Below are 27,833 nucleotides of genomic sequence, written 5' to 3'. Positions count from 1 at the left end.
CCACCTTTGACCAGATTGGTCCCTGAATTTTTCACAAAGCGTTTTATTGAGATAGATAATTCACATTCCTCACAATGTATCCATTTAGAGGATATAATTCAGGGGTTTTGAGTATATTCAGAGTTGCACAGCCATCATCACAATTAGATTTAGAACATATTCGTCACCATGAAAAGAAACCCTGTACACATTAGCAGTCACTCCTCCCCACTTCCTCCAGACCTAGGCGATCTCTTGTTGATTTTCTGTCTCCACGGGCCACCCATGTTATGGAATCGTACAACATGTGGACTCCTGGGTCTGGCTTCTTCCACTTAGCAAAACGTTTTCAAAGATGATCATGTAGCAGATATAAGTACTTTGTTTTTTTATTGCCAAATAATCTTATTCTATGGGCATACCACATTTTATTATTCATCCATCGGTTGGTGGACAGGTGAGTTGTTCCCACTTGGACCCCAAGTTGTTTTGATAGAACCCTAGCAGTCTTTGATAGCTTCCCTGCTTTCTGGTATGGTACGATGTTCAGAACCATCTCAGACATTTCTGCCCCGGACTTGGAAGAACACTTATTCCTTTTAGTGGGAAAAAGGATGCCAAGATCAAAATTTAGGTGCATGGGATTATCATTGCTACTGGGCAGGTTGTTGATTCTAGGACTTGCAGTAGACAGAGCTCAGAGGGTTTTGTTTATGTGTTTGTTTATTTGCTGTTTAAGATAAGCTCTGCCCAATGTTCATCCTAAAACTTTCAAACCACAGTTAGGGATGTAGTGTTTTTTACTTAGGCTCATCAGTCTTACACGTGTATTTTTTCTTCTAGGCTTAAATTCCAGGTTCTCAGTGACCCCAGTGCAATTGCTCATTTGCATTATCATATCACACATACACGCAAGTTTTAGATCACAATAGCAACACTGGCAGGAGCAATTTATTTACTGAAGACAAGATTTGTTTGGAGTTATTTTTGCCTTAGAGAATTGTCACTGGAAGTGTACAGTCAGAAATGTGTTTTTGCAGCGTTTGAATGAGTTTCTTTGTGTGGTTATGCTATCAACTGGATATACCATTTTAAGTCCATGTAGTTCTCTTTATTTTGGACGTTTAGGGATTTTTTTTTTTAAATTAGTTTTGTTTTATGGCTTTGTTCTAAAGTTAAATAGACAGAATAAGATTTATTTAAAGCAATCTAGCTTCCAGCTTCTATCTCTACCCCTCTATTCAATTCCTCCTTTCTATAACCATTTAAATATTTGAAAAATCTTTTTATTTTTAAAATTTCTCTATTATTCATATTTCCACCCCTTTTTTAGCTTGCCATATTTATTATTCTTTGTCTTATTTTTTTTCCCATGTGGCCATAAATCCTTGAGATCACTTCATAATAGAAGTCTCCCTCACTTTTTTTTTTTTTACTGTTGCATAGTGCCTGAGTACTTTGTAGATGTACCCTAGTTAATTTGCCTTGTATTAAATCGATGGACATTTGTGTTGTCCCAAGTTTTGTGTATTTTCACAGCTAGTGCTATAAAATAATTTTTTCAGCATAAGTGTTAAAATTTTTGCTAATATATCATTAGGTTAGATTCTAGAAGTGGGATAAGGAAACACACATACTGTCAAATTTTTGACTTTGGCAATTTATTAATTCATGAGGGGATGCAAAATGGTGATATTTAAATTCCATTATTCTTCATTTATTAGCTGGAACAGTTCTGTAAAGAGAAAGTTCCCTTTATTACCTTTTTGTTTATACTGAAGGACACTGTTTAGAAAAGGCAGATAAATGTTTGATTCTTTCTCTTTACTACCTGATATTCACAATAATGAATTGGTTCTCAGGAATCCTTCAGGGGTGACTAATGACGACTTTTATTTTTGCTTTTCTGTATCATTATGAGCATATTGATTTAACCATATTCAATGTGTTTCAATCAAATGATATCTCAGTGTAATCTTAATTTGCATTTTCCTTTTTATGAGTGAGCTTTAGCATCTTTTCATTTGTTTAAGAGTCAGTCATTTGTTTTCCAATAAGCTATCTATTCATATTTCTAGATTACTTTTTGGTAGAGTTGTTGACCTTTTTCTTCTTTATATTTAAAACCTCTTTAGAAATTAGGCTTATTGGCTTTCTAATGCATGTATTTTTTTTTCTTAGCGTGTTGTTTGTCTTTCTACTCTGCTTATGCTTTCTTTTGAAATAAAACCTTTTTTGATTATCAAATTCATTAATCTTTTCACTTATTGCTTCTAGATTTCAAGTCATAATTAGGAAAGTTTATTCAGTCTGAGGTTATAGAGAAATTCACTCATATTTTCTTCCTGTATTTTATACACACACGCACACACACACACACGCACGCACGCACACACACACACACACACACATTTAACTACATAGCATTTGCAATTTATCCTGCTGTGAAAGATGAATAAAGATTCAACTTAATTTTTTTCCCTGTGGTTATGCAGTGATCCCAACACCACCCGTGAAAAAGTCCATCTTCTCTCCATCGACTTAAGGTGTTATCTTTACTGTACACCAAATATTCACATTCATGTGAGCCTGTTTCCGGATGTTCTGTTCTGTGTTCTGTTTGTCTACTCGAGCACCAATATAAAAACGTCTAAATAGCCAATCGGTCCAGCCTCTCTCTTCTTTCCCCATTCCTGTTCTTTTTCAGGGTGCTATGTTTGCCTGTTTGTTATTCCAAAAGAATTCTATAATCAACCTTTCTGGGCCAGAGAGAAGACCCAACAATTTTTAAAATTTAGATCATATAGAATGTATATATTAGCTTAGTGAGCACTGATATGGTTTTGATATCCAAGAATGTGGGATGTCTTCCCATTTGTTCGAGTCTATTTTTGTGTCTTTAAGGAGTGTTTCATGATTTCTTTCGTATGGGTTTAAAATATTCCTCTGTAAGATTTATGCCTAGTATTTTCTTCTCTTTTTTTCTTTCATTAATGTGACCCACCTTTAAATCTTCTTACTAGTTTTTGTTTATGATATGTAATAGGTATTTATTTTTATTTGTTAATTAAAAAGAATTACTACCTTGCAAAAAGTCTTTTATTGTCATAGTCACTTTTCCTTAGATTCTTTTGGGTTTTCCAGCAACGTAATCATACAGTAAAATTTTCTTATATTTGTAACTCTGTAGAAATGTTTGAAATCTGAATTTCTGTGAGAGTATGCTTCTTACGAACTGTATGAATGGAATCAATGCAATTGCCACAACTTTCTGGCAACGTGCTAGGAAAAATTCATCTGCAAGGAAAGGAAATCAGGCTTTTTAAGTGCTCAAACTGGCAGTCGAAAGTTATAAAATTCGAGACAGCATTGCAAAAATGTGTAACAAATGTTCTCTGCCTCTCTCCTTTTTCCCGATGGCTCTTCCTTCCTCCTTTACTTAGTTTTCTTGGACATTAATGCAGCATCTAAGAATGCTCATCCTACCAGAGCCAGACATCTTTCTGCCATTTTAGGCTCCGTTCGTAGCCGCTCTTTACTTTGTGGCTTGTGTCTCCTTTTCCTTTTATTGCTTTTTTGGTCTTATACTTTTTTTCTTCTATAATTTCATAGGTTAGAACACTGGAGTATAATTATGACTAAGAAAAAAATTCAGTCCAGGAAACAGGGTATAAACATAGTATGTGAAAACATTTTACTATACATGTTTAAGGTTTTGTTCTTAGAAAGACTGATTTTTGTGTATAATGTAAAGCACACAGTACCGATCTTAACTCATCCCGATGGTCTTACCTAATAAGAATAATGGTGAAAAATCTCCATTTAGTGGGCAGCTCGTATGTAACAGAGACTGTGCTAGAAACCAACCCATTCATTCAACAAATTTTTATCGAGTTCACCCATCAGAGCACTGTAGATAAAGCCAACAAATTCTCAGTCCTCATTGAACTTACATTCTAGGATAAATGAAATTAATCAACAAAATATATAAGCTCTACCTCAGCTCTACTTCTCTAGAAAGTGGAGGCTGGGGGCAGAGTGAACATTGGCTTTTACTTGGCATGAGATGGGAAGCTATGGGTAGGAGGCGTTGGAGCAGAGAAGTGACATAATCTCACTGTGCTGTCACAGGATCATGAAAACCCTGCGAGGTCTGTGATTCAGGCTCAAGAAATGGAGTCATTTCCTGATGGCCACACAGAGAGAATGTGGCGGAGCCAGGTCCCCTTACTCTAAAGTCCTTGCTCTATCTACGAGGGTATTTCTTTCCAAATATATTAGTTGCCGAGTTTTCATTCTGTCTCTTTTATGTCTCCTTACAGGCCTGCACATTTCTGCTGGGTGGGGAGTTAAGCTGTGTTAGGTCTGTATTATTTCACTCATACCAAAAATATTTATTCCCTCCCCGCTGTGGGCATTGTGTCAGAAATTGTACTGCAGGGAATAAAACAAGTGGAAAACAGCGTCTCTACTCTCAAGAAGTTGATAGACAAGCTATAAAGACAGAATTTGTATTTAAATTATTAAAATCTGATGATTTTTACTTTTAGCGGGGGTTCTTACTTATTTTGTTTAATCACCTAAAAGAAAATTCCTATTTCTTTTTAAAGAATAGCCCCATGTGAGAACTGGAAGCAGACAAAATATGAGATTCTCTCTTTGATTTTATGGATTTTGACTTCCAGCCTGACTATTCAGTTAGCACATTAAAAGATAACTCTCTCCCTACTCAAACCGCAGCCTTGCAAACTCGACCTGTGATCAGAAAATCCAGCTGTGCTTCTGCTATTTCTCCCCTCATTGCCAGGAATAAAGATTCGGCACTCTCTGCTCAACTGGCTCTTGCCAGTGATGCCTGAGGCAAAGTAAAAACTAGCTCAGCAATTCTGTCCCCACTGAGCCACCGTGACAGAGCGTTAGTCAAGGCAAGACAATTGCTGGGCCGCCTCCACCTCCCACACATCACTGGGGTGGGAGGCTTCTCGGGTAGTGGGCAGAAATGTTCAGTTTTAGACTCTGCCCTCTCACTTGGAGCAGGAGATGTGACGAAGCTAAAGGGAGAGCATTGAGTCAAATGACTATTGTGTTTACCTTTGGCCACCGTGTCAGATATTTTCAGGACTCGAGTCCAGCAGTTGTACCTGTGGCCTTCTGGCTGGAGACTCAGGAAACCATTACATTCTAGTAAGAGAACCAGCTCTGGTTGCAAACTGAAAACACAAGGATTTGGGGTCTACCTCTGCTGCAATCTGTCTATGGACTGTGCCATCTCCAAGAAATGATTCACAAAGTCATCTAATTTTCTAAATCACCCACACGAGCTTTATTTGGATCTTGCAGAGTCTACAGTGGGAAGCCAACAGCTTCCCCGGGCTCCGTTGTTCTTAAAACATCTGCATGCTGCTTGAGTTTGCCTCCTTGCTCTACACGAACATGCATAATCTCTCCGGCTTTACACATTAGAATAAATCCATGACTCCTATAGGAAATAAACAACGACCTCAACTTTAGCTCATTTGTTGTCAGATAATGCGTTCTATTAAACCAATATCTCCACGCTGGTTCCTTGTAGCTATTCTTTAATGTTCAGTAGTCCTGGAAACACCTCTTCTTTGTCAATCATAGCTTCTTCTTAAATGGTGATGCAAATCACCCATCTATCCATCCATCCATCCATCCATCCATCCCTCCATCCATCCATCCATCCTAAGAGTAAGTGCTCATTAAAAGCCTATTATATTCCAGGTGCTATGAAACCAACATTCATTCCCCTCCTTGGAAAGGGTGATGGTTCAGGGAGTTCATAGTTATGCCTTTTGTTTTCCTATCTGTGTGTTTTTCTTGTGATAAGTTTATAAAAGAGGACTCTTTCCAGGGAAATATGGTTTCTTTACTGATCAAATTTCTAAAGTTCTTCAAGATTCAACTAAATCTCATTACAACTAAGATGTTTTGACTTATTTGTATGGAAAAATCTACTTAGTAAGAGTGAAATTTCTCCCACCAAGGTGCCGAAGTGATAGAAGTAATTTTAAGAAAAATTACTTTAAATTTCTTTCTTAAAAAAGCAAGTTGTTTGGGCAAGTTCCTCCGCACTACAAAAACAAGCAATAATGGTGTCAGTTTCAGAAATAAGACTGTGGACATGGCTGCTATATTAACTAGATGGAAATTTCTACCTAGAATAAAATATATTAGAAGCATGCAGAATTTAGCCTGCCGAATAGTTTTGTGCTGGTTATGGAAAAATTATAATTCTGTTTTCATACCTAGCAGTTGGGTTTAAGTATGGATATACCAAAGAGTATACAGCATAAGAATGTATTTTTTTCAATTCTCGTATCGTTTCACTTTATTTCTCACTGAAAATATATGTTACAGTCGATTCCTATCTAAATTAAATTTTGGGTGTGTGCAAAGTGTGTATTCAAATGAAAGTGATATAGTAGATTGGTAAGAGAAGGATGGGGAGGCTTGGGATGAAGGGTTCAATGGATGGTCTGTTTGCTACAACGTATCTTCCAATGAGAAGATTCACCCTATTCTATTCTTAACTATCATGCACTTTTGGACTTCCTGTCTCATTCCTGTTAGTACCTTTGAGCTTTCCGAGGATCCCCAGGTGTGGTGACCCCTGAGAAGCCAGCTAGTTTCCTGGACCAGCCAACAGTGAGATGATACCTTGGATTCTACCCACCTTAAAGATGGAGATGACTCCCTGGGGTCTTTAGGTTATCTCCCAAAACAAATATATTTTTTTGGTGCCTCCTTTGGCTGCTCATGACACAGTGGTGAGCGGGACAGACGAAGTCTCTTTTCCGATGGAACTGAGGTTCTAGAATGCTGGCACAATGCGTGTAGAAATGCAGGTGCGATGCCCAGCCTTCAGTCGGTGTGCTATAAGTGCTAGTTTGCTTTCTTTCCAGGTAGAGTTCACGAGCTAGAAATGAGCCCTCCTCCCATCCCCCCCCCCAACGTTTCCATCCCCTGATATTGTCTGCTTGCAGCGGAACTTTTGCAGTGCTATGCTAGAAAAAGACATGTGCTCGCTACCAATGGGAGCCTGGCTGGAAGGAGCTGTAGCGTCCAAGAAAGTGTTCCAGCCCTTTAAGGAAGCCATTACTTGGCTCACTGCAAGCTAATTGCATTTGTTCAGTCATTGTGAAAGTGGATGCAGATGGGATGAGGAAGCTAAGAAATACCCTACTGTTAAATCAGAAATAAAGCCACTTGATCAGGATACACTGCTGCCCAGGGTGAGGTTTTTACCAAGAACTGGGAAATTGCCTAGTAAATTTCTCTTTTCTGCTTAAGTAACTCTCTTAATTAATTTTACTGACCTACTCCTCCTTTAATGCAGAAGGTGTGAGGCTATAAAGAATTGGGCTTGTTGACAGTACCTTCCAGAGTCAAAAAGTAAAGAAGAAGAAGATGAATTCGTTCTGTTTTCCAGTCTGGGACGAAGCTTTATTGTGTTAGAATCTGCATCTTTGATAATGAGCTGCAGTGGTTGCAATTTTGTCTTATTAACTTATTATTTCTATTTTGATACGACAAGGGCTTATTTTTAAAAATAAAATACCATACTGGGATTAATGATAAAAAAATGAGAATCATGTTTTAATGAGAAGTACATGATATTATGATAAAAAATATGTGGGAACTCTATTTAAAGGAGACAGGTTATAACTCTAACATAGTTTCTTTTAATAAAGCCTATCTACTGGTTGGTTAATGAAGCCATATTGTTCTCTTTTCATTAGTAATTAAATATAAAGGTGTAGTGTCATTTAGTAAATTTCTTCCAAGTGGCAGAGTTTGGGGAGAGATGTTAATCCTGATTATTAAGGTGAAGAGGAATTTTCATTCGAAAGGCTCATTAGCTCTCTGTTCTGCTCTGTAAATAAGCTTGCTGAATGGGTGGCACTCAAAATTGACTAAAGACTCACCTTCCCTTTTGTTTGATCTAAGTAACAAATGTAACTGTTGGTACCCCCTAGCAACTTCTACTTTGGAACAGGCGGAAAACCATAGCAACTCCCACCCTTTGTTAAGCAATGTAACTACTTGCAACCATAGCAATTCAGGCTGCTTTGTAGCGGCCTGAGTTCAAATTACCCAATCAGGCCTGTGCCAAAAAGGGTCTATAAAGGCATGTTGGCCAAAAAGGGTCTATATAAGGAATGTTGCAACTGAGCTGGGGCCCCAGATTTTCAGAGTGCTAGCTCTGCGTAATAAACCTGAGTTCTCCAAATCTCCTAGTGCTGCTTGGTTTCTCGCCAGTTTGATTTTTGATTTTTTCTGCAACAAAGGGAATAAATGTTCTAGAAAACTGATATTTACTAACTTTGTCATCTCTATGGAAATTTATCCCAAAGATAAATTATTGCCTTGTGTTGCCTAGTATTTGAGACACACAAGTTCATGAAGCTTGTAAGAGATGGCAGGGTTAACACCATGCAGCTGGGGAGGGATAATGCAGAGCGGGAAACTGGGAAGAGAAAACCAGCCCTACCCACCAGTCATCTGGTCAACCAGTTGGCTAGTCACTCACATTGGTGAAACGACTTACTCCAGTTACACAGCCGATCAGGGCAACTCCAGGACGAGAACCTAGGCCTGCCTAGCTGGTCAGGGCTGCTTCCACCTTTATGAAGAAATATTGTAGTCACCCCTTTTAAATATCCTGCAGGGCCTGTGAGGAAAGAACACTTGGAGGGCTTGTCAACTCCTAAGTTTGTTTGTGGAACAGTTTTTATGAACTATGTATTTCATCTCTAATGGTTTGGTTTCCAGCTCCAAATGGAAAGTAAGGCAGATGCCAACTTCTTATGTCAGGATCAGGGCATCAGTGGGTTTGCACAGCCTCCTCAAGGTGCCAAGGTCTTCAATCAGGAAAAAAGGCTCTATCGTGAATAATGCTGTGATACACGTAGGGGTGCAGATATCTTTTCAAGGTCTGTTTTCATTGCCTTTGGATATATACTCAGAAGTGTGATTGGTGACTCTTTAGTATTTCTACTTCCAATTTTTTTGAGGGCAACATAGATGGTCCTAGAGGGCATTATGCTAAGTGAAATAAGTCAGTTAGAGAAAGATAAATACTCTAAGACATCACTTACATGTGGAATCTAAAAAAAAACTCAGAAACAGAGAGTAGATTGGTGCTCACCAGGAGCTGAGGGGTGGGAGAAATCAGATGTTTGTCAACAAGAATAAACTGCTAGTTAGAAGATTTATAAGTTCTGGGGATCAAATGCATAGCGTAAGAATTATAGGTAGCAATATCGACTATATACTTGAAAGTTGCTGAGAGAGTAGATCTCAAATGTTCTCATCGCCACAAAAAACGGTAAATATGCAACATGATAGAAATGTTAGCGAATGCTGTGGTGGTAATCATTTTGCAATGCATCAGTGTATTAAATCAGCACTTGTACACCTTAAACTTACACAATATTATATGTGAATTATATCTCAATAAATGTGGAAAAAGGAAAGAAAAGAGAGTCTTCTACAGTTTATTGCAGCATCTGAACGTGTTGGGCTGAGGCTCCTGTGGCTAGGGGAGCTAACTGTCCTGCTTCGCCTATGATAGAGGAAACTGGAGCTCTCCACTGCTGAAGCTGAGAAAGTTCTGGATATACTGGCACGAGCTGAAATCACACACACGCGCGCACATGCGCATGTGCACACATGCATGCACACACACACACACACACACATGATATATGATTCACTGGTCTGACCTTGAAATGTCAAGCACCTTGTTAGCATTTTGGGCACTCGATCGCAGTGAAATAAAAAGATTGTAAAATACTTTCATTAAAACTTTATTCAAACTTTGCAAATATGTAAATGTCTGTCCTCTGTATCATAATTTGGAAATTGTTTTATACTGTCGACCACGAGAGATATACAGCACCGAAGTTTCTGGAGTGAAGCTTTTCAGAGTTTTAATGATTCAGGAAAGGGTGATGACAGACTCCAAATCACAGCGCTTCTAAAAATTCTTTCTTCCCAAGTCTCAGAGCCCATCTGTTTTTAAACCATAAAGGAGCTGCTGCCACTTTTATTAAACTGTCGTTTGACCTAAATCGCAGTTATCTAAAGCGATACTCGCCCCCCCCCCCACTCCCGCTTTCCACAGCGCGGTAACCATAACTACCCCTTATCTGGGAAATTGCATGTGGCTGCTTGCTCCTCCCTCGCTTAATACGCAGAGTGGATGTTTTTGCTTTATTCCGAAGCATCACAGCAAGCGGCTGTGTTTCTCGGACATTCGCTTTCTCTCTTTTTCCCTTTCCTCCTGCTGCAAGAGTGGATACACTGCCGTTCCATTTCCAGCAGAGGAAGAAACCCACAACTGGAGCAAGGTTATTTACGTTTGCTGGTTCTTTTTGTTGATCATGGCCTGCAGCATCCATAGACATATTTGTCATTGTCATTGCAGGTCTCAAAATGAGACAGAGCAAGGGAATCGAGATTCGATTGTTTGACTTTGCAGTGAAGAGATCTTCTACCTGAAATTTCAGTTCCATTCTTTTTTCTGAGCGTCTCGTTTTCTTGCACATCTACCTGGATCTGGGTCATGGTGTGGCCGAGACACTGGATCTAAAAGGAACATCTGTTAGGAACAGTTTTCAAAAGACTCGTCAGATTCTTGAGTTGGGGTCTCGGTTCCATGCTCTTGGTATTTATTCAAGTGTTTTTATTTACATTCCTTGTATTTTCTCAGTTTACTTTCAGCCGTTGCATTCAGAAGAAAACCGAGAGACATAAAAGAAAGTGGAGTGGCCTTGGGAGGGTTAGAGATTAACCCTGGGTATCTTCAGGTGTTCAGGGTCTTCCGTTTTCTTCCTCTTCGAGCTTCTTGATTTTCTTTTCATTCATCCAGTCAATGCCAACACTCGCTGGGCCAGTGATGGAGCCCCCACCTGAGGGGGTGATTAAGGGCGTTCCAGGTAAGAGAGCGAACAGGAAGGGCCTAAGGGCAGAGTTCTGGCAATCTGAAGTTCACGATCTGGCATGTGAAGAGTGAGACTTGGGTGTCCAGGACAGAACCTGGGAAATCTCAGGGAGCAGGGGAAGCAGATTTCCAGGAGAAGGAGGCTCCTGTTGCACAGAGTTAATCCCCTGGAGTGTAGGACTGTGTGTGAATGAGATACTAGAATTCGATAGTGCAAAAGGGCAGGGAGAAACCAGAGGGTCAGCAAAATATAAAGCCCTGAACAAACACAACTAAACCCATGGACTTCTCATTGTTTGTTCCTAATCATCGCGAAGCCCAAATAACTCTTAGGTAGAATATGTCAGATTTTCCCTACAGCAAGTTTTACTTGTCTGCAACAGAACATTCTACACAATCCTGGCTCCTGCATGTGTAGCGGGGCATGTGGCCTCCCAAATGGGTGGACCCCAGGAACGATGCACTTTGCAGGCCAAGGCCCCGTCGGCAAAAAGACCCTTCACATGTCCAGGTCCCCAGAGCTCTGTCTTCATAGCCTACCCTTTCAGGCCTCTCCTTGGGGAGAAATAGGATTAAGAGAAGGGGAGAGCAGGGAACGAGGAGAGGAGGCAACCCTCCACATTTCCTCTTTTGACCCCACCTCTTGGACTTCCTGAGATGACTCTAGCCAGATTATCTACAGGACAAGGCTTAGCAAGAGCAGACAGGACATCTTCTTGCACATCAAATCTCTTCTCTTGGCTTTGGCTGAAATGCTATTCATCTGGACTACTGTAGACTCAAAGGTTCGCTGTACAAATATAATGGGAGACAATCAGTTTGGTGCAAAAAGCTTTCTGGCAAAGTCCGAATGATGGACTCAGACCCTATCTCATGTTAAGGGGGAGGAGGGAGGGATAAAGGAACTGTGAGGACAGAAAATAGGAGAAAAGAAAAGAGAGAGAGAGTCCAGGGATCTCAGTTGAGCTTTAGGGCTTTAACTATTTTCTTCTCCTCTGGCCGGGTTTATTGAAGTTCAAGGCAAAAAGTGGCCATAAAGTTCACATAGGTCAGTATGGTCATTTCACACGATAGGATCCTGCGCTCCCAGAGCTTAATGCCTCGCCAAGGGTCATTGAGCTGCTCAATAGCAGAAGTGAGTCTAGGACCAGGTCTCCTGATTTGCAAGTCTGTATTCTTTTCACTGTAACACATTGTTTCCAATGTCCACCAGGGCAAAATGAAGGCCATGAGCCCTGTTCCTCACCGAGGCTCTGCGCAGAGGCCAGCTTCGCAGGGGTGGAGGGTGAGGGCGCTGAGCTGGGAAGCCTTAAAGACGACTGGGAGCAGCCTCATCCGCTGCCTCCTAGTTCTGCCTCTTCCTGCAAATCCTCCCCAGGGTCCTGCGTCTGAGACACCTCTGGGAGTTAACGTGACTGTTTTTTGCAAACTTTCAAGTTTCCAGTGCTTTAATTCTGGTCTCAATGTGATCCATTTAATGATATTTTTTTCTAGTTGGATTTTCTTTTTCATTCTGATTTTGTCCAAACGATTGTTTTCTGCCTTGTCTTCCCTATTCTTTTTTTGTTTTTTGTTTTTTCCTGAGGTTTTTCTGCTAGGGTCCATTTTTCAAATTCAGGTGGGCTCCATTGCCTTTAAACTTTTGCCAAGCTTTTTATTTTCCCCTGTCTCGGTTCGGCAGCAGAGTCTCAAAACTTGATGTACAATGAATGGAGACCCAACTGCCGTGTAGCCCAAGGAGAAGGTGCCTCTCGGGTCCACACAGGTTCTTTGCTGTGTGACGGGTACCACCGTACTGAGAATCTTCAGGTGGTGTTCATCTCAGAGCTCTTCGGTCATGTAACCGAGGCAATTAGCTCACTATGCTCTGTGCCCAAGTCTCGTTATCTAAGAGTGATAATAGCTCAAACAGCTGTTTAACCCACAGTGTTGTAAAAATAAAATGTAGATATTACGACTGTAAGGCTGTAGGTTAAAAAGTGCTGTACCGATATTAGATACTGCAGAACTGGACCATCCATTTTTATTTTTTGAGAATCTTAAAGGTCTGCTGAATCTTGTTAAATGTAAGCCAGATTTTATTTTAGAAAACGAGTTAGTTAAAAAAAAAACTCATGTTCTTAAAAAATGAGAGAACTAATTATTTCAAACAAAGAAGAATGGTTCTATTTTATAACTCTCTCGTAGTTCTCTGCCCTCTTGGAATACAATGAAGCCTTAGCATACTGTTTATTGCTCTTTAGTCCTCTGGATGCCCCTGTGTGCGGAGTGTATTGGTAGAGCATTATGGAGTAGCTAGATGGCCAATTCGCTGGACCAAAAATGAGAGGATGAACAAGCTGCTCTTGGCGTCCACTGACCGTTCATTCCAGTGGTTCACATCATGGAGCCATTTCAATGAGTTCATGAACCAGGGGTCACGTGGAGTAGGGCGCTGCGATTCGTGCCTCAGAAACCCACCACTTTAGGATCTCCACCCTCGGAAACATTTCCACGTCGCTCGGGAACCCTGACTTCAGAGGTGATGAACCCTCGGATCACCTCCGCTCTGCTTCCATTTTAAAGGCGAGAAGGCTGAGTTGTAGGGAGACGTTGAGTCCTGCGTGGATCCCAGAGCCGGAGGTCCTGACCCCTGAGCCTATTTCCTGACCTCTGTTGCGATGGCTCAGGGAGAGGGTGATGGCTTTTATTCTGAGGATGGAGGACGATCCTCCAGAGCAGGGGGAATCCTGTGCTCCCTCCACTGTCGGCAGACGTTTGGTAATGTCTGGAGACATTTTAATTTGTCACAACTAGGCGGGAGTACTACTGATTGGCGCCTAGTGGTCCCAGGCGAGGGACGCTGCTACACGTCCCACAGTGCGCAGCCCCGCCCCCACCACGCAGAACTCCCCGGCTCAAAATCCCGGCAGTGCTGAGGCTGAGAAACCCCGGGCTAGAGGGATGTTAACTTCGGAGCTGGGAAGACTCGTATTCAAGCCCCGGATCTTCCACTCTGGCTTTTGGAGTAGGTTAGTTAACCTCTGCGTGCCTCAGTTTACTTATTTAAAATGGACATCAAATAGTGCCAATTGCATAGGATCAGCATGAGGGTTAATAAGACTCTACACATAAAATACAGGGGTGTACAACCGCAGGTCGGTTGTGCAAGCGGGGGTACAGAAGCAAAAAGCTTGCCGTTAGAATGTTCTGTTCCTATGGGTGACAGCCTAGGTTCCCGTGGGCGATAGCCAAGCAGTAACTTTCCAGCCAGAACACCGTCTGAAATGCAGACCTTGGCTGTCAATATTCTTAAAGTCAGATGCAGGAGGGGGCCAGGGCCTCATCTTGCAGTATGTAGAATTTCACTTACTCCCTTGGTTTTTAGCATGATTCTCATCTCAAGCTTAGCTGGGGATTGCTGAATCCGGAGTCCATTTTGTTCAACTTTTCTAGAGCATTTTCTGCTAGGAATGTGAGAGGGAACTGGATCCAGCCTTTACTCACTCAGTATTTTTCATCCAGTTCTAATTCGAACAGTACACGTACTCTTGCTTTGTCATGGCAGCATACATCGGCCTACTTTAAGATTTGCCATTGTTGGCTTAGATTTGAGCGTCTTCTGGGTGAAACATTATTACTCACATTTTGTTACCGCATCCCCTCTCTGATTCTGTTAGTCGTTTTGGGTTTCTACCTTCTTTTTACCACTATCCCTTTGGTGGAATTTTCAGAAAGGAGGGGTGATAAATGTTTATGTTAAAGCTGCCATGTTTAACTAGAAACCCTCTGTCTAAAAACATACCTCATTTGCTTTCTGTGCTGCTTTCTGGACAATTTGTTCAGATTTAGAGCCATCGGTTGGTTAACTCTCTCTTCAATTTTGTCTAATTTGCTATTTAGCTGAGTTTTGAATGTTAATGAACATATTTTTCTTTTCTAGCTGTTCTATTTCACCTGTTAGAAAAATCTGCCTCTTCCCCCCCACCATGTTTTCTTATTCTTTCATTATGATTATTTTCTTTTATTTTTCTGCTATTATTTTAAACAGAGATACTTCGTAGTCTCTTCCAGATTTTTCTAATTTCTTAAGCCCTTGACTATACTGCTTCCATTTTCTTTCTTTGGCTTTGATTTTGTGATCCGTGAATCACCATTATAGTGAATGATTTCCTCTTCCATTTTTTAATTTTTGATAATGAACTCAGCTTCAGTGGAAATTTGTTGCTTTCTAGGGGAGGCCCATGTGTCCCGAGTTCTAGAAGGGCTTGACAGAGGATTTTTGCATTTGCTCTTATTAGTAGCCACAGGGGGTCCCTGTTTGGGGTGTTTTGTTGTTATTTTTTGAGATTTTTATATATTTTTTGGATAGTGTAAATTTAGACCCCACAACTAAGCTGCATAAAAAATTACTGTTTTGATTTCTCATTGGAGAATAATATTATTTTTCACCCAGATCTACGGACAGAGATAAGGCTCCTTGCCACTTTCTCCAGCCAGTGGGAAGATAATTCTTACGCCGTTCATGCTAGTTGCTCAGCTATGGGCTCTCAGCTATAACTCCCCTCCCTGCACACTCTGCTCTCTGATGCCAGAGCTGGGATTCTGCAAACCATGTTTCCCCTGTGCCATCTGGCTCTTTTCAGCATTTGCCAGTATGGGGCTCAGACTGAAAATGGAAGGTAGGAGAGAGAAAAGGCTCACCACTTCCTGTTTGCTCACTCTTCCCAAAGCATCACCTTGGCAATGATTCATCATACCAGTGATGACAATCGTTCTAGTTTCTAGCTTTTTTATTTTTTATTTTTTTAATTTTTTTTTTTATACTGCCAGCGTGAGACTCACCTCCAGTGACATCAATACAAGTGAGACAGTACTCTTTACTTAGAGCTCTGGATCTTCAGTCTACAAAGACCCCTCTAAGATTCTAGGTTCCAATAACTCCACTCCTGGGCAAGAACATATGGGTCCAGACCAAGAACCATGTGTTAGGCAGGTTAAAGATGGCTTCCAAGCATTCCCATCTTCTGGTATTCATGCCCTTGTGTGATTCCCATCCCTCGGGCATGAGCTGGACGTAAAAAACAAATAGAACGCAGAAAAAATGTGATGTCACTTCTGAGATTGGTCATAGAAAGATCCTGGCATCCATATTGCTTGCCCTTTTTTACTCTCTTGCTTTGATGGAAGCTGGCTGCCGTGTTGTAAGCTGCCTTATGGGGTGACCCAGTGGGGAGGAGCTGAGAGAGACCCCTGGTCGATAACCAACAATGACCTGAGGCCCTTAGGCCAACAGCTCGTGTTAGACTGAATCTTGCCAACAGCTAGATGAGCGAGCTCGGAAGTAGATCCAACCCCAGTTAACACTGTAATTGGAACCTTGAGAGGGACCATGAGTCAGAGGGCCCAGTTATGTCACACTCAGATCCCTGAACAATAGAAACTGTGAGTTAATAAATGTTTGTCGTTTTAAGCTGAGGTGTTTTGGGGCAATTTGTTACCTAGGGATGGATAACTAATACCACCCTGCTTCTGATAACAGCATAACTTTTTGTTGGAGACAGAGGATTTTCAAAGGGGCTGACTTGATGCAACACTATCAGGGTCCAAGACCTCACCACCTTTCCCAACAATTGCATTAAAACCATGGCCCTCAGCTCATGTCCAGGATACCCATCTCACAGCACCAAGTCCCTGAGAGCTCCTTCTGAGTTTTTGGAAGTATCAGGAAATTTTCCTCACTTTTGATCTTGACTATGTACTTTTAAACATTCTGTAATATTTACCAGGATTTCTCTGTGTTTAGGAAGAAACAGACGTCTGCATCAGCCCAATTCTCCTCATTGCCAGAAGACCAAAGTTAAGCAGAAGGTTCTGGATACGCACACATAACATCAGGAAGTCTCTGTATTTTGATTCACAATATTTAAACAGATTGATCTTTACCAGTTGTTAAAACACAAACTCTAGTTCACAATATGAAGGCTCTCCCAGGATGAATGCCATTAGGACAATCTGGTTGCTTAATTGCTTCCTCTCTGATGACTTATGATGAAACAGCTAGAAAAGTAAGGTATCAGAATAAATACTTGAAGGCCAAGTATAAAAAATGTTAATAATTAGTAACAGCTAGAAGCAAAGTTAATTCTCAGTGGGCCCATAATGCCAGCTATTTAATGCAAATTAACAAATGACATTTTAATGTAAAGGGCTTGAGAGCTAATATTCCAATTTTCCAAGGAAGATCAGTATTTCAACAAACAATATGATGTGTTGGAGGAAGGAATTTAGAATTAGAGCGATAAGTTTATTTCAGAGGTAAGTGAAATGCTATGTAAAGTTTATCTGTGGATCCAAAATTAGACCAAATTAGTGCCAGGTGCCACCTAAAAATGAAAAGTATGAGCCCTGGCTGACCACGAAGTGATACGATTGGTCTTGTAAGACCAGAGAATGAGGCAATCTCTTATTTATTTGAAGGATTATGAAGGATAATTCTGAATTAAAATGTTTTGAATTTTGGATCTTGTGCCATAGGTAAGAGTTTAATAAATGAATAACAAAATAGCACTTCAGTTTCTGGCACTGAATGAATAATTTTCACTTGAAGTATAAAAACACAGCCCTATATTTGGACTGTAGCCTCGCTGTGGCCAGGAGTAACATTATTTTTTTTGCGGCTAGTTTATATAACTAAAAAAAAAAAAAAAAAAAAAAAAAAAACGCACTCAAAGATGATAACTTTCATTTGTGTGGTACCCTGACAAACATATTCCTACACTTTCTCCATAAAACAAGCCTGCGTGCTAGGTCTTCTTAGCCTCATTTGATAGATAGGGGAATTGAGAAATTATAACTTGCCCGGGGTGACATAATTTGCAGATGCAGAATTCCTCTCTGGACCTCAGGTGCGTTACTGCATTCAGAGTGATTTCTGTTGTCCCGTTTATTCGGTTCCTTCCTGTGTGTCTGAGTGTTTTGATCTCTGTAATGGCTGGCAGTCAAAGGAGCAGCCTCCATGATCATATTTCAGTGATTTAAAGTGCGGTTGGATCCTCTGGCTGTCCCAGAATTTGTTTACAGTCTTTTATTTGGATTTGTTCTTTGTCAGACAGAATGCTAGTGCGTTTTAAATGACGGTGGGCTAAAAACACTTTCTTCTGTGGCAAGTTCTGTACTGTTCTTATCTGCATATTATTTTCTCATGCCAATTAAAAGAATATATATATATTTTTTTCTTGAAGTATACTTTGCATACAGAAAAATTCCATGCAGTGAATTTTCAACAGTGGGACATGCCAATGTATTCGGGGTCCTAGGCAAGGAAAAATAAGCTTCTAGCCCTCCTGAACCCCCTCACGTCCCCTCACAGTCATCACTCCTACAGATGGTAATCGCAGCCTGACTTCTAATGGCATATGTTGGCTTCGCGTGTCTTCAAACTTTATACAAAGGAAATCTCTTGTGTCTGGCTTCTCTTGCTCAGCGGTGTGTTTGGAAGGCTCATCCATGTTGTAAAACATTTGTTTTCAATGCTGCTTAATATTCCATTGTGTGGACTTTATTGTCTTATTACAATATCGTTATTATTTATAAAATTGTATATTATAATAGAGTCGACAACCAATTGAACAGATAAATATTCGAGAATGGCTGCATTTATCTATTCTACAGTTCATGAGTATTTATTTAGGTGGTTCCCAGTCTTTGGCTATTCTTAACAGTTCTCATCTGAACATTCTAGAATAGGTCTTTTGATGAACATAGGTATACAGTTTTTTGGGTAAATATGGCTCAATTTTTGGATCCTGACATCCTTCCAGTGGCATAAATAAAAATATACAAAGAATATATATTTTTAATTTATATACTTTATGTTAATAATCTAAATCATAATTTCTCTAAAGTCAAGACCTCTGATAGAGAACAAACCTTATTCATTTAGACCTCACCAGTTTAGCATTTATTATCAGATGGGAACTCAGCTGATGTCTCCTTAATTTAGCAAACGTTTTCTTCAAAGATAATGTCAATTAGTATTTCAATATGAGGGGTACATTTCAAGTTCAAGATCTAGTCATCAAACGCTCTTTTAGAAACTACATTTACATATATAACTCATAAGGTAATTGCAAATGGATCTTATCTAGAAATAAAAACAAGGTACCCCGGGAAATGTCCTTTATAATAATAAACTTGTTAGCAGGTCTGAGTTGGCGATACTTTAATATGACGAACAATTTCTTTTATATGTAATTTTACATTCTATCATTTCAAATGATCTGACTTAAGTGTGGCGCTGGCCTAGATTAATAAATCTAGCTTGCATATGAGGATAGAACGCATATCAGCATGTAGAACTTTCCTCCCAATTAACCAAGAAGGACACAGGTAATAAGGTGGTCCTTGTCATGTTTACATATTCGTTGGGCAGCTTGTGCATGAGAACTCCAGTGTAACTGTAAAGTGCTCCACCAGGAAGAGTTGTGAGTGACCTCCCCTCACCCCACCTCATCCTTTTCTAAATGTTTCCTCTGCAGAGTTACAAACTTGGACCTTGGTCATTTCCAACCTTTTCTCCTAAACACTCCCCTTCTAGGTTTTTTTCTTTTTTTAGCCCTTCTTTAGTATCTAACTCCTCGGCTTAGCAGAGTTCTTTTTTCACTAAGCCAGGCTTTCTTCAAAGGAATTCTACTACCTCTTAAGAACAAAGCTTTTATTCATCTCCTAAGCAATGAACTGGGAGAAGTGCTAATTGTGGAAAGTATTTGCTGCCTGTGGGACCCCAGAAAAGGAGCATTAAGGCTGCTCTGGGCGGAGGGCGGGGTGGTTGGGGGAGGGGGACCTCGGAGAAGATATTCCAGATGGAGTTATCTTCAGGAGAAGGGTGGGTATGTGTGTGTAGTGGTGGTGAGGTATGAGTTAGCCAGAGAGTTTGAGGCATAAAGAAATCTGTTGAGCCCAAAGCAGTGACTGTCACCTTCGTGTGCACGTCCGAAGGCACCGATACACCAGTCCTATCTTGCCACAGTAACAAATAACGGCACAACCACACCTGTGTGCAGCAATGAGTGTTTGCTGCAATGTGTCTGAGGTGTTTAGAGAGGAGACTCTGTGAGATACAGATTTGGTAAAACCGATCATATTCTTATTGACCCATGTACACAACCAGGGAATGTAAACTTAGAGGAGGAAAACAGGGGACAAGGCTGGATGCTCACACATCTGAGATGCATGGTCCTGGGCAGGATGCTTATATACTTCTTCATCCGTAACTGGGAGTAATAATACCCTCTCCATCGAATTGTTTTGATGGTTAAGAAGCCGGGCATTGTGCCTGGTCCATAGTCAGCATTCATCCAGCGGTGGACTGTTTTATGTGCCGAGTTGGAGAGTGAAATTCTTAATAGTTCTTTATTAAGTTTTTCCCTGTAAGTTCTTTAGAGAATTGGTCATTTAGAACAATACCGATGACATTTATATAGTGCATTAAAATTCATAAAATGCTTTCTTATACCTTCTATGATTAACATGATAATCTGGGTGGTAAATAAAAATGAGAAAATTGAAGTTTAGGAATGTTAAAGGTCCCACACAAGGTTATTCAGCTAATATAGCTCACAGATGGGATTTATCTCCTGGCTGGATGATAATCATGCTCCAGATGTTCGCATTGGAAGTTAGAGAGTGAGGCTCCAGAAATGCACATGCTGCCCTTCCTTCAAAATCCCCCACGGAAGAATATGGGGTGTAGGAACAGACAACCTAGGCTCATACCCCGACTGCCCCTTAAGAGTGTGGGAGGCTCAAAAGGGATAATGGATGGAGAATCCCTTTCTATGTTATAATCTACCACATGTATTAGTTATAAAATTCCTATTTTGTTCAGCAGAGCCTTGGCCTACAAATGTGATATGGCTTACATAGCAACTTTTAACTCCTTCAAGTTTTGCAAAGAAAATTTCAAATCTCATACATAAAAAAAGACGTCGTTAACAACGCAAGTCAACAAACATTTGGAATAAGTCATTTCTCTGGCTCAGTGTTCTCACCGAACTGTGATAAGTGTTTGCTAGAGTGATTGTCTTCACGCTTCTTTAGGTTGGGTCCAGGGTAGGGCCAATTACAAACTCACATTTTAATAGCAGATTTCCTGTCTTTTCCAGATTCCCCATAAAAAGTGTTAGCTTGCGTGTGCGCGTGTGTGCGTGTGCTTGCGTGTGTACATTTGTGTACGTATGGAGCAGGGGTCCTTTTCACATACTCTGAAGTCTAAGCTCTCCGCCAGCAGAAGCCCTACCTCACCTTCTTATCCACCAGTGCCAGAGCCTGTTCTCTCTACCAATGCCTGTGACTTCCGAGTAGAATGACACTCAAGGCACTTAACCACCAGCACCAGGCAATCTGCATGCACTGTGTTTTTAGGTAACAGTTGTGACAGCCAACATGTATAGCGCACTTTGTGTCAAGGGCTGCCTTAAACGCCTTACTCAGAATAGCTCATTTAACACACAAAACACTCCAGTAAGTATACAATAATTTATAAATGGACATTTTATACTTCCCAACCATATTTTAAAGGGCTTTGAGCCTTACTCTGTTCTTTTGGGGTGGTGGATGGGGGCTGGGGGCGATGAGTTGAACCTTGCACGTGGTAGGCACAGGTTAAGCGTTAAGTAGCAAATTTACAAGTGGAAGAAAATTTTCCCCCATCTTCACCATCCCTTTTCCTCCACAACTTTTTATTATAAAAATTTTCAAATATACAGAAAAGTAGGAAAAATAGAATAAGATCTGAATTCTAAGCTCAAGAAAATTGCACATATGTGTTTTTGCTGAATCACTTGAAAGCGAGTTGATAATGTGTTGACATTTCATCCCGAAGATGTAGCACACATCTCCTTAAAATAGGGCAATCTCTTACATAACCACAATGCTGTTATCGCACTTGAGAAAATTAACAATAAAATTGGATATGGCTTGTATTTTCTCTCTCTCGCTATTTGACCAATGAAAAGGCAATAGAGAAAAACATTTTGAATTTGAATTCTAACAATCTAGCATTCCATATTATTTGGTTATCTGTAAGTGTTGTTAGTCTTTCTTCTTTCTTAGAAAGCCTTTGCTCCTTTGATGAGGAGAGACACAATTTTTGAATACTTTGAAACTTGGAACTTTCTTAGTATGGTAAATATGAACATACCCATAGCATGACTGGGGAAACTAAGGCTGAGAGTTATAGATAAATAATTTCAGCTGCTATGGATTAGAATTTCGGGTTTTTCCCAAAAAAACTCTAATTAAATTTAGAACTAATCAATAATTCACAGATACAAACTCAAACCAGAGGGTTTAACAGTTTAATGAACAAGAGACCATACACAGGTCCAAAATGTAACAGTTAGTAGATGAGACTTTAACCTCCATTTTCAAGGGTGTGCACGAGCTAAGGATCCAATTACATTGGGGAGCTAGGGACAGATTATGGTTTTCTTTTTTCCACTTATGAAATAAATCACTGCTTGCTGGCCACAGAAAACTGTAACTTTAAAAATCTTGAAAAAAGGTAGTGTGTAAATTTTGCCTTATGTTTATTTTCTCCAAGCTGACTAGCACTTTGAGACTTTTAATCTTTGATTTGGAACTATTTTTGGTCATTTCTTGTTCTTGTGGGTAGAGGAAAATGTTATACAGTATCTTAAACAAGAATATTCAAACAACCAAGAACTATTCAATGATCATATGGTGTTAATGTTGGAGGAAATGTTTGTTATTGCTTTCAGAAAGAGACTGAACTATTAATGAGATCAAGAGGCATTCCAGAAAGAAATAATGCTAAAAAGCTACCACAAGATGTCAATTTTAGGGAGTAGCAACTAAATTTTTTTGTGTACTTAAAATATCTGATGTAAAACCAGGCTGCTATGTTTGAATTATGTCCCTCCAAAATGATATCTTGAAGTCTTAAGCCCCAGATCAGAATGTGATCTTTTTGGGAAATAGGGTCTTTACAGAGGCAATCAAGTTAGAATGAGGTTATGGGGGTAGATGTTAATAAAACATAAGTGGTGTTCTTATAAAAAGAGGAAATTTGGACAAAAGACATCCACGTAAGGAGAACGCCATATGAAGACAAAGGCAGAGATGAAGGTAAAGCATCTATAAGCCAAGGAACACCAAAGATTGCCAGGTAACGGCCAGATGCTCAGAGAAAGGACCGGAACAGATTCTCTCTCGCAGCTTCAGGAGGAAAGAGGCCTGCTGACACCTTGATCTCAGACTCTGGCCTCCAGAACTGTGAGAGAGTCAATCTCTGCTGTCTCAGCCTTGCCATCTGTGGTCCTCTGTTACTGCAGCTCTGGTGGACTGATACCCCAGGCTAAGCTCTTGAGCTGATGTGTCCTCGCTGACGAGGTTACAACTAATGTTGCTGTGACATTTCCTTCCAGGAACTAAACAGTGTTTCCTATATTTACTTGAGGAGTCTTCTCCCTTGATCGCCTTTGGAGTTAAATTGATTAGCTATTTTACTTTGAAGTGAATTATGTGGATATCCACGTGAAAATTCAATTAGCAAACACAAATGACTTGCGATTGACCACAAAATATCAGCAATGATTACATCTTTCTCTTTTGGGTGGTGAAGTGGAACATTTTCAGTCTGCACCACATCTCCTCCTCTCTGAGACATTCCTGAACCACAATATAATCTCTGCTGTGGCTCCTGGTGTGGGTAAACCTCCCTGGATTCCAGATCGGCCCAGGGATAGCCAATAAGAGGTCTCGGTTTCTCTGGTTGTTGTGATTGGTTCAGCAATGAGCATATGACCCAAGCTAGACCAATCAGAGCATTCCTCAGGAACTTGCCCACGTGATCAGGAAGGATTCTTTTTTTATTAGGCATTAGATGTCCTAAGGTCAGTGCGGACTTCTATTTTGAGATGAAAGCTCCACTGAAAATGATGCAGTCAGGGTATGAGATACAAGGTCAGTCAGAATTCTTACTCCTTTCTCCAACTCCACCTGAAATGAGGATATTCTTTGACTTTTCCATTTAAGTGAGACAAAACCTTCTCTTTTGTGGTTTACACCGGGTATTTGACACTTATAATAAAAAGTGCCTTAACACATTTGCAACATGTTATCTTTACTCAGTTTTTGCCCCCTCACGACCTCTGGAAGCACTGGATTATTCCTGTGCTAGAACTTTCTGGAGTGTAGTGAGCCTTCAGTAAGAATTGATAGAATTTTTTGTCTTACATTGTCAGAATAAAATTGATGTCTAGATTAAAACTAAACAAAAAAAGACATGGGATGGTTTTCCCTATTGTGTGGCATGGCGATAGTCGCTATTCACCAATGTCATTGTGGCAGGTTGTGTTTCCAACCATGGCTGCGTGAATACATATATGTCACCTCACAGCCTCTTATCATAATGCGATTTGCCTGTCTTCCCACTGAAAGGTGGCACCTGTGTTTCCTCCGAGTGGAACTGGGTGAGGCTGAGACTGCTCCAACCAAGACACAACAGCGGAAAGGATTCTATGCGACTTCCAAGGCTCGGTCATAAAAAGGATGCAGCTTTTTCCTGGTACTGTCTCAGATGTTTGCCCTTGGAACCTAGTGACCATTCTGTGAAGAAGGCTGAACTAGGAGACGCCTGCGTGGAGAGGAGCTTGGCCCCCAGCCTCAAACCAGCATCGCCCACCAGACATGTGAGCGAACAAGTCTTCGGCTCTTTCCAGCCCGCAGCCTTTGCGTTCTCAGACACTGTGGAGCAGAGATGGGATATGTCTGCTGTGGCTCGTCTGAATTCCTGACTCACTATAAAAACATGAGCGTAACGAATGGTTGTTTTACACCACTAACTTTCGGGGTGATTTATCACACAGCCATGGTGAGGTCATTTGCAATGTGTCAGAATTCCCTTTCCTGTATGTTTCTTGCCAGGGTGGGCCACAAGATAGATTCTTCTGGGAGATGTGGAGGGTAGAAGTGAAGTGGCAGCCGTTTGCAGCCGACTCATTGGCCCGAAGCGGCCCCAGGGCCTGAGTCTGCTATGTCGGGCTAGTGCATGCCTCGCTCTGCAGGGAAAGGTCCGGCTTTTTCTGGGACACTGCTATCATTAAGGTGAGAGGCACCAAGGACTGACACGTGATGGGATCTAGTTTGCGTCGTGGGTACCAGCTTGTCCTTGCCTGCTTCCGGTTTATAGCCATCTTCTCTTCCCGACTGCCTGCCCTGCAGATTTTAAGCGCCAGCATCAGATTCTGGGACGAGAGCTTCACGTAATCTACTTAACCAGCACCCACAATTGCATAAGGTCAAATCCTTGTCTAGAATATCAAGCGTATTACATGCTATGCATAACATAATGCTTGGTTATTAACATAATGATATATAAGACAATCTAAAAGGTATAATATACGTGATACATAGCATGAGATAAATAACGTGATATATATTATATATTATACACATACACTCACACGTGTCTACATACGCATGCATGTAGATATACCTCCTAGGTTTTGTTTTTCTGACTGAAACTGTGCGATCACATAGGACTCAACAACACAGGCTTTCTTCTGTTCTCATTGTATCGCCCTCCCATTTGTTACTCAGTGTTGTGTAGCCGCTAGCTTCTGGCTGTCATTGCCCGCAGCATCCTGCACCTGCTCCCTGTTTACATGAGTCCCGGCGCGGTCCCACCGATTTGCACATCTGAATGGATTTTGATGATGTAAATAACGGTTGAGTGCAAGCTGCGTCTGAGAAAAACTTTCCCAACGATATAAAAATAGATTTATATACACGTTGGACCCAATGAATATTCACATTAAGAGGAAAGCTCACTTCTTTCTCTTCATTCCTTGGATGACTCTTCATCCAACTTGTCAGGCCAAGATGTCTTAGTCTGTTCAGGCGGCTATCACAAAATACTGCAGACTTTGTGGCTTAAACAAGGATGTTTATTTCTCACAGTTATAGAGGCTGCAAAGCCCAAGATCAGGTGCCAGCATGGTCAGTTCCTGGTGAGGGCCCTCCTCCTGACTTCCAGATGGCCACCTTCCTTCTGGGTCCTCATATGGTGGAGAGAGAGGGCTCTGGTCTCTTCCTCTTCTAAGATGGACCCTGATCCCATCAAAGGGATCCTGTGACCTCATCTACGCCTGATCACCTCCCAAAGGCCCCGCCTCCAAACACCATCACATTGAGGGGTAGCTTTTCACAAGATGAGTGAACACAAACTTTCAGTCTAGAACACAAGATGAGAAACCAGTGCAAGTAACTATGGTGGCTTCTGCCTGAGGACGTACAAATTTACTCATGGTTGAGTATGTTCAAAATTTGGCAATTGAAAACTACACTCTACACATTGGACATGTCCTGGGAGCGGCAGACGTGAGTGGGAATACCTACGGTTTGTCCATGGTCCCTGAGGCTGATGGAAGTGGCCCCTCCACCAGTATGCTGGGGATTCCATTGTGTGCTAACAGAGAAGCTTCCTCACCAAGAAGGAGACCAAGGAAGCCAAGGACACTGGTGGACAACACACTGGTTACTCTGAGTAAAACATGGCACCCCTTCAGAGAATGACCGTCACACTCTCCGCTGGTGGAATGCCCTCAAAGAGAGATGTCCTTCCGCAACTCAGTATATTATGTTCTTCGTCCCAGATGTAGCAAGGTTCATCAATACACATAACCAGGTAGGTGGAATTACTCTTTTTATCCCGGGTGTAGGAATGGCCAGGCAAGGCACCTGCGCATCGACACATTGAGGTGAGCTGCATATGGGATACATCTGCCTGGCTTTCGGTGCTGCTGCCAGCCCCCTCTGCACCTCCCCACACGCACGATGGGATTACAAAACCCTCCGGAAGCAGCTGGATGGACTATGCATGAACACATGACCCAAGACGGGCCAATAAGATTCTTTGTCCTGAGAGTTTAGATTTTCACTAAGAGATTCTCAGCCTATGTGTGTTACCGGAACAGTGCTGTGGACTGAGCTGTGTCCCAAAATTCATACGTCGAAGCTCTACCCCCCAACGGGACTATATTTAGAAATAGAGCCTTTAAGGAGGTAATTAAGGTTAAATGAGGTCATAAGGGTGGGGCCTTAATCCAAGAGAACTGGTGTTCTAGTAGGAAGAGGAAAAGACTGTACATCTCTCTCTGCATGCACACATGGGAAGTGGCCAGGTGAGGGCACATCGAGAAGATGCTGTTTCTGAGGAAGCCAGTCCTCACCAGACACCAAATCTTGGAACCCCCAGCTTTCAGACTGAGAACTAAATGTTGTTTACAAACCACTCGATCTATGATATTTCGTTCTATCAGCCCGAATGGACGAACAGAAATCGGTTTATATTACTGGTACCAATGACGTTAACTAATCCAAAGACTAGTTATGAGCTTAGATGAAAACAAATGGAATGTCTGTGGTGGGGAAACAATTGGAATATCTCCCAGCCCCAGGAGCCATCTGTCTTTCTTGTAAGGAAAAGCTACACACTGTGAACTGCGCCGTGATCGGAGACAGCGCACTGGACACCTGTTGTTCCTGCCCCAGCATCCTCTCCTTGCCCGTCCCAGGCTTTTGTTATCAGAGAGGCATACTTCCTCTTCCCGTTGGCATGTGTGCGAAAAGATAACGGGGCTGGAATTTTGGCTGACATCTTGTGAGCACATAGGTTCTGAGCAAGGACTGAGTATCAGTGAAGTGGAACTGAGAGATCCAGAGACAGAAGCTCTACGCCAATGAAATCATTTGAGCCTGGATCAAACCACACCTGAAGCAAGAGCTCCTTCTGGATGCTTCAGTTTTGTGAGCAAATAAATTCCTTTTCCTCTTCTTAAGCTGATCAGGGTTAGGTTTTTTTTTTTTTTTTTTTTTTTTT

At 41.2% G+C, this 27,833-nt stretch overlaps 1 long non-coding RNA gene across 2 annotated transcripts; it reads left to right on the top strand.

Annotated features, from left to right (window-relative positions):
* Positions 1–369: 369 nt before the first annotated feature.
* Positions 370–27,833, top strand: LOC118606846. 2 transcript variants are annotated; one of them, XR_004952660.1, is made up of 2 exons: positions 370–436; positions 24,392–27,833. It is a non-coding gene; the product is annotated as an uncharacterized LOC118606846 (long non-coding RNA). The 2 variants fall into 2 exon arrangements; XR_004952661.1 differs by lacking the exon at positions 370–436 and adding an exon at positions 23,839–23,914.

This window comes from Rousettus aegyptiacus, unplaced genomic scaffold (genome assembly GCF_014176215.1).
Source record: "Rousettus aegyptiacus isolate mRouAeg1 unplaced genomic scaffold, mRouAeg1.p scaffold_m13_p_8, whole genome shotgun sequence".
NCBI classification, from domain to species: Eukaryota; Metazoa; Chordata; class Mammalia; order Chiroptera; family Pteropodidae; genus Rousettus; species Rousettus aegyptiacus.
Note: the sequence above shows the minus strand (reverse complement) of the source record. Positions and strands in the feature narration are given on the sequence as shown.